Source organism: Cnephaeus nilssonii (genome assembly GCF_951640355.1).
Source record: "Cnephaeus nilssonii genome assembly, chromosome: 10".
NCBI classification, from domain to species: Eukaryota; Metazoa; Chordata; class Mammalia; order Chiroptera; family Vespertilionidae; genus Cnephaeus; species Cnephaeus nilssonii.
In genome coordinates this window covers 303,616-309,615 of record NC_137081.1, presented here as the reverse complement: position 1 = coordinate 309,615, position 6,000 = coordinate 303,616, and positions in this window count along the sequence as shown.

Genomic DNA, 6,000 nt, shown 5'->3' with positions numbered 1-6,000 from the left:
TTAGCCCATTAACCTCTATAGTATACAGCATAAACTTCAGAAAATTTTAACTCACTTTCATCCTATACATGATTGCATTTATTTCATAGATCATAATTACCTCCAAACTTTTAAAGTAGTTTAAAAAAATGGAGGAATTTATTTTTTATTTTAAATTTCTTTAAGACAAATTTACAGTTTTGAATTATGTTGAGTTTTACAGGTAAAAATTCAGTGTGTCCGGAAGCCCTAGGCAAATTAATAAAAGTAAATAAGTTATGAGAATAAAATATCACACTAAACAAAAAAATGTATTTGTAAAGCTAAATAAAACAAGGTACTCAGGAAGATGCAGTAAGCAATTAACAGTGTGCAAAATAAAACTAATTCTTTCAAGAATAAAAAAAAATTGCTCTAAACTTATGAAGATTACCAAGAAAATATGCTTTATGTTTAACAACAGATGTTACTATTTGCCAACAGGCTGTATCAGAATAATGTAATACAAGCAAGAGTTTTGTTGATTAAATGAAGATGTACTTATTCATTTTCAAATTTTAATTTACTGGTAGCTTTTAAATCATGCAACAGATTTTTCCTTAAAAGGATAATTCAATTTATATAAGAAATTGTAGGGAATTGAAATTGTAGAAAGATACTCAGGGGATTATGGGTGTAAAAAAGAATTACTTATCTTTTTAAAAGTATACATACTTTCTGACCTCCTCATTGTTATATTCTTATAACATTTGTTATATTTTTTATTCTTAGTGAGAAAATCATTCTGAAGAAATTAATAAAAAATTTATCAATGCACTTTAAAAGGGGTTTGTTAGTAATGATCATGTTTCTTGTAATTCAAATAACAGATGTATAAGTCAAACTAATAGAATATAAAACTAACATAACTAACTTTAACAGAACATAACATAGCAAGCCTATTAACCTAAACATATCTTATATGTTATTAGAAATTTTAATGTAGTTACTCTAGAGCCCAAATTCTAATCTAGCTTTTTACATATTTTGTAGATATTTGCAAACATATTTCTAAGCCTAAGTAAAAATTAGAGTCTCAAGCTTCCTCTTTATAACTGAAACTATTTCCGGTTGGAGAAACTGAGCTTCTATTAATAATAGCTAAAGTAATAAGAGAAAGAGAGAAACCAAGACGAGAGCCCTGAGACCAGATGTGCTTGGTGGGTGTCTGAGCAGGAAGGAGGGTGCAGAAGACACTGGATGGAGGACATAAGGAGAATGAACGTTATACATTCTCAAGGGGCCTTTCAGTTTGCAATTATCTTCACATAATAACTGTCAAGTTGCATGCCTTATTCAAAGCAAAGAACCTAAGAGTGGCATTTTAGGTCCCATTGCAAGTTCAATAGAAACAGCAAATGTATGAAGGTAGGGGTAACTTCCTTTCTTTTTTCTTTTTTTTTTTAAAGAAGTGAACCAAATTGCTTTATTATTATTTATTTTTTTAATCCTCACCTGAGGATATTTTGACATTGATTTTTAGATTTTTAGAGAGAGTGGAAGGGAGGAGGAGAGACAGAGAGAGAGAGAGAAACATCAATGTGAGAGAGACACGTTGATTGGTTGCTTCCTGCACGTGCTCTGACTAGGGCCCAGGCTGGGAATCGATCCCTCAACCTAGATATGTGCCCTTGACTGGAATCAAACCCAGGACCTTTCAGTTTGCAGGCTGACACTCTATTTACTGAGCCAAACCAGCTAGTAAGTTTTAACACCATTCAAAGCACATCACCTGGGCAATGATTGAGCCCACTTTCCTTATCAAATGCTTCAAATAAAAAACGATAATCTATGTCTCATTTCCTTGAGATAAAAATCCTTCATTGCTGCATCCAGATGTGTAAAAAGGGTTAGAAAATGACTTATTTTTTACTAGAGGCCTGGTGCATGAATTCCTGCACCAGTGGGGTCCCTCAGCCTGGCCTGCTGGATGGGGCCCAAACCAGCTCTCCGACATCCCCCGAGGGGTCCCAGATTGTGAGAGGGTGCAGGCCAAGCAGAGGGACCCCCACAGGTGCACAATCAGGGCTAGGGAGGGACACGGAAGGTTGGCCAGCTAGGTAGGAGCTAGGGGAGGGCTCCAGGGCATGTCCAGCCCATTTTGCTCAGTCCTGATTGTCCGGACCCCAGAAGCAAGCTAACCTACCAGTTGGAGCGTCTGCTCCCTGGTGGTCAGTGCATGTCATAGAGAGCGGTTGAGTGGTCTTAGCATATCATTAGCATATTACACTTTGATTAAATGGACAACCAGTCAACCGGACAACCGGACGACTGGACACATAGCATATTAGGCTTTTATTATATGGAATATTCAACCTAAGCTTATATTGTGCCTGTATATTAGCAGAAGTGTTTGAGTGAGTTTTATTTCTCTATCGTGTTTTTTTAATTACATCAAGACAGATGTACAGAGTGTGCATTAAAAATAAACATAATCTTTTCCCAAGTTCTTAATGGATTAAGTTGAGTTTGAAGTATTGATCAGCAGGAGAATCGATTGAGTAGCTTACGGGAAGGTCATTAGGATTAGCTAAGTAGAAATAAAACGCATTGAAGTTGTATACACTTTGTCCAAACTATGGGCAGGAAAAGAGGGATAGGGAAAGAGAACCAATAAGTAGCACTTGAAATATTAGGTGTTGACCAAGCAACACATTCTCTGAACAAATCGAGTTAACTATCTCTTTTGTCCTTACAAAAGACCTCCCCCTCCAGACAGTGCTAGAATTATGACAGCATACCTCACAGGATGCTGCTTAGTTGAATCTTGTGGGAGACTTTCTGGAGGCGTTAAGGGAAATGATGGTGCCACAGGCAAAGGTAGACTGGGTATCAACACAATGGTTAGAATTGCAGAATCCAGCCCCACCCATCACCCCAACCTACTGAATCAGAAGCTACAATTTAACATATTTCGAGGGGATTTGTATGCACATTAAAGTAGGAAGCATTGCTCTTTGGAACATCTGCAAACCGCTGATTAGTTGCTAGGACACTGGTCCATTCAGCCTGGGCAGCAAATCCCTTAGGCACTTATCTGTGCCTCACTCATTCACCTCCTTGGCCCTGATGCCTGTGAGTCTAGCATGACCAGAAGGAGACAGAAGCTCCCATGTGCCCTGAGCACCGGCTGGCTCCCAGCAATCTAAGCACCTGCTGTATACAAGTGACCCCCGACCCCGCCCTTCCCATCATCCCGAGGAGGTGAGGAAATGGGCCTCGACAGAATCTACACCTTCAGCTAAGCTGACAAAACTAAAATGTTTATTCAACATTTCCCAACACAATACCACAAGCTTACACAAATCAAAAGGCTTCATTTCTTTTTGTAAAAAATAAAGGCTAATAGACCATTTTCTTTAGAGATAAAGAAAAATGTTACTAATACATTTATATGAGTCCCACAAATAAATATGTTAGTATATTAATTAGATACTGTTTCTTGGTTCTAAATAGAAATATTATCCTATTAATATTTAATGCTCTATGAAAGAAAATAATTCACAACTAAGCTGTTTAATTTCTCATTTTCTGCTTGCAAGTCTTAAGTAGATTTTACACATTATAATAAAAGACCTTGTCAGAACTTCTTATTTCCTGGGGATTTAGCAAAAAAAATAATAAATGCACTTTCCCGAAGTTTCAAGCTCTGGTAATCACCTTTAATAAACTGTGTTTCAGTTCCTTCTTAGTCCGTCCTTCGTATTCATTAAAGGGGTTCCGTATTGAGAGCCCAGAGCCAACCCCGTACATTCTCCCACATCAGTCTCACCGTGGGCTGCCCTCAGAGCAAATGCTTAGCAAACTGTCTGATAATGGCATCGCCCACTCTGAAAGGGCCCATTACTAAACAACCTTTCCTCTTTGAAGGAGATTCAGGCCTGGAAAGTTTTCAGCAGAAAAATATTTCCAAAATAATGCATTTTTATTCTGTGCTTTATCTAAAGCTAGAAATGAAAAAACATAAATCATTTTCTACTTACTTGTAAGAATAGAGGTTATATTAAACTTAGAAAGTTACTTTGGAGATGAAAATGCTTTATGCTAACAATGGAATGAGAATTCTGGAAAAAAAAAAAAAGCTTTTCTTCACTTGAGCAGATACCATTTTTAAAGTCTAAACGTAGTGATTAGCAGATTCAGAAATTAGAGTAATCATATTTTAAATATTGAGTTAATATACATTTACTATAGTTACTAAAAACCAAGTGTTTAATAATAAATTATTTTGTTTTTACACAAATAAATTAATATATATATATGAGAAAAATTCTAGGGTTGAAATCGTTCTTTGCAAATAATTTAGTCAATATCACAGAAATAATTAACATGACACAGACATTATCTGAAATTTTAAAGTATTTATAAATAGTAAAATGGTTTATCATTTCGAAAATGCATTTCTCATTATTATTACAACAAATAAGCATTTTTGAGGTGATAATAATATATAAGAAACTGCATATGCTAACCAGAAGTTCTTATACAAAATTTTTAATGTTATTATTGCTGAATTCTTGGTTCAAGATCCCACAAACATAAATGATTAATAAAATGATGTTTTCCAATTATGCTACAGAAACCATTTCTATAAAGCTCTATGAGTAAATAGTATAGCCATCAGACCTCATGGTTCTAGATATCAAATAACAAATAGAGGAAAACTGAGGACTTCTTGTTTGAAGATTTCCAAGAGGAGCCCAGACAAGACTCGCCCAGAATCCGGCATGAACTTAAACCCAAAGGAAGCCCTCAGCGGAGCGACCAGCCCCCTTTCCGAGAGAGCAGGATGAAGCACGGAGCTGCTAGCGTTACTGGGAAGAATCCAAACAACTCAGTGTGGTCGCGTGCAGACTGGGAGCAGGTGTATCCTTATTTTAAATCCCTCTACGATTCTTAGCAACACCCGAAAGTCTTTAAGATGGAAGCATCCAGAACAACGATATGGTTGCAACAGCCTGAAGTAGATGTAGGCACTGGTTTTGCCTCCTTCCTTAGCTTCAGTCACTATAGTAACTGAAAAAAAACACCTCTAAATCCAGTCTCCAGACTGCTAACGGAAAGCAGGAAGACGCAGAAATCCCCTCGCAGCACAGCGGGAAACAAGATCACTTACTCTTGCTGCTATCCCTACTCACTGGTCTGTTTGGATAATGGGGCCTCTGATGTGTTATAGATTATATTTATCCTGTATCCCAATTCTTATCGCTGAACTCTAACCTTGTTTCCTGTGCCTGAAACTCTACATCTCTTCATTGAAAACTGTTTATCTCCCAGATTCTAAGATTGGGGCCTGTCTTGCCCTTACTCAACCTGTTACCTTCCCAGGGACTGGACCTGCCCTTGAACCCTAGTCCAGGGGACCAGGTCTGCTCCTGCCCTGGCCCCACAAACATCCTGCTCCTGAATTCTGTTTCTGTGGTCCCTCTGACTCTTGGACCCGCTGGCATGGTCTGTTTTTCAAGATTACCACCCTAAGGTATTTTATGCCCTTTGAGATCACACCAAACTGGATTCTCTCCTATGAAGGCAACTATTTTTCCTAGAACATCTATAACTTTCACATGGGTTTCCATCCTCTCTCCCTCCTTTCTCACTCAGAGGTAGCTTGGGGCCAGGTGATATAGGACCAATAGGCAATGAAAATAATACATTTGGATTTTTTTCTGAATGTAGTAAACCAAGGAATAAAATAATGTACTTTCTTTAAGAGTCACTCTGAGTAGTGACCAAAAGGAAACGTTAGAGAGTTACGCTGAATCCCGGAGCTGAGCAGGACAGCAGGGCAGAGAGGTGCAAGGACAGTCCTTACGGAGAAGCAGGCAGCAGCCACTGTAGGAAAAGTTGAGGGGAGACTACACTCTGGCAAAACTTGAGGCAAACGTAGCCTTTGGTAACTGGGAAGGCAGACCGGGAGCCTGGAGGGCCTGAGTTTTGAGGGAAGTAGAAGAGGCCAGATCCAGATGGTTAGTGTGTTGACAA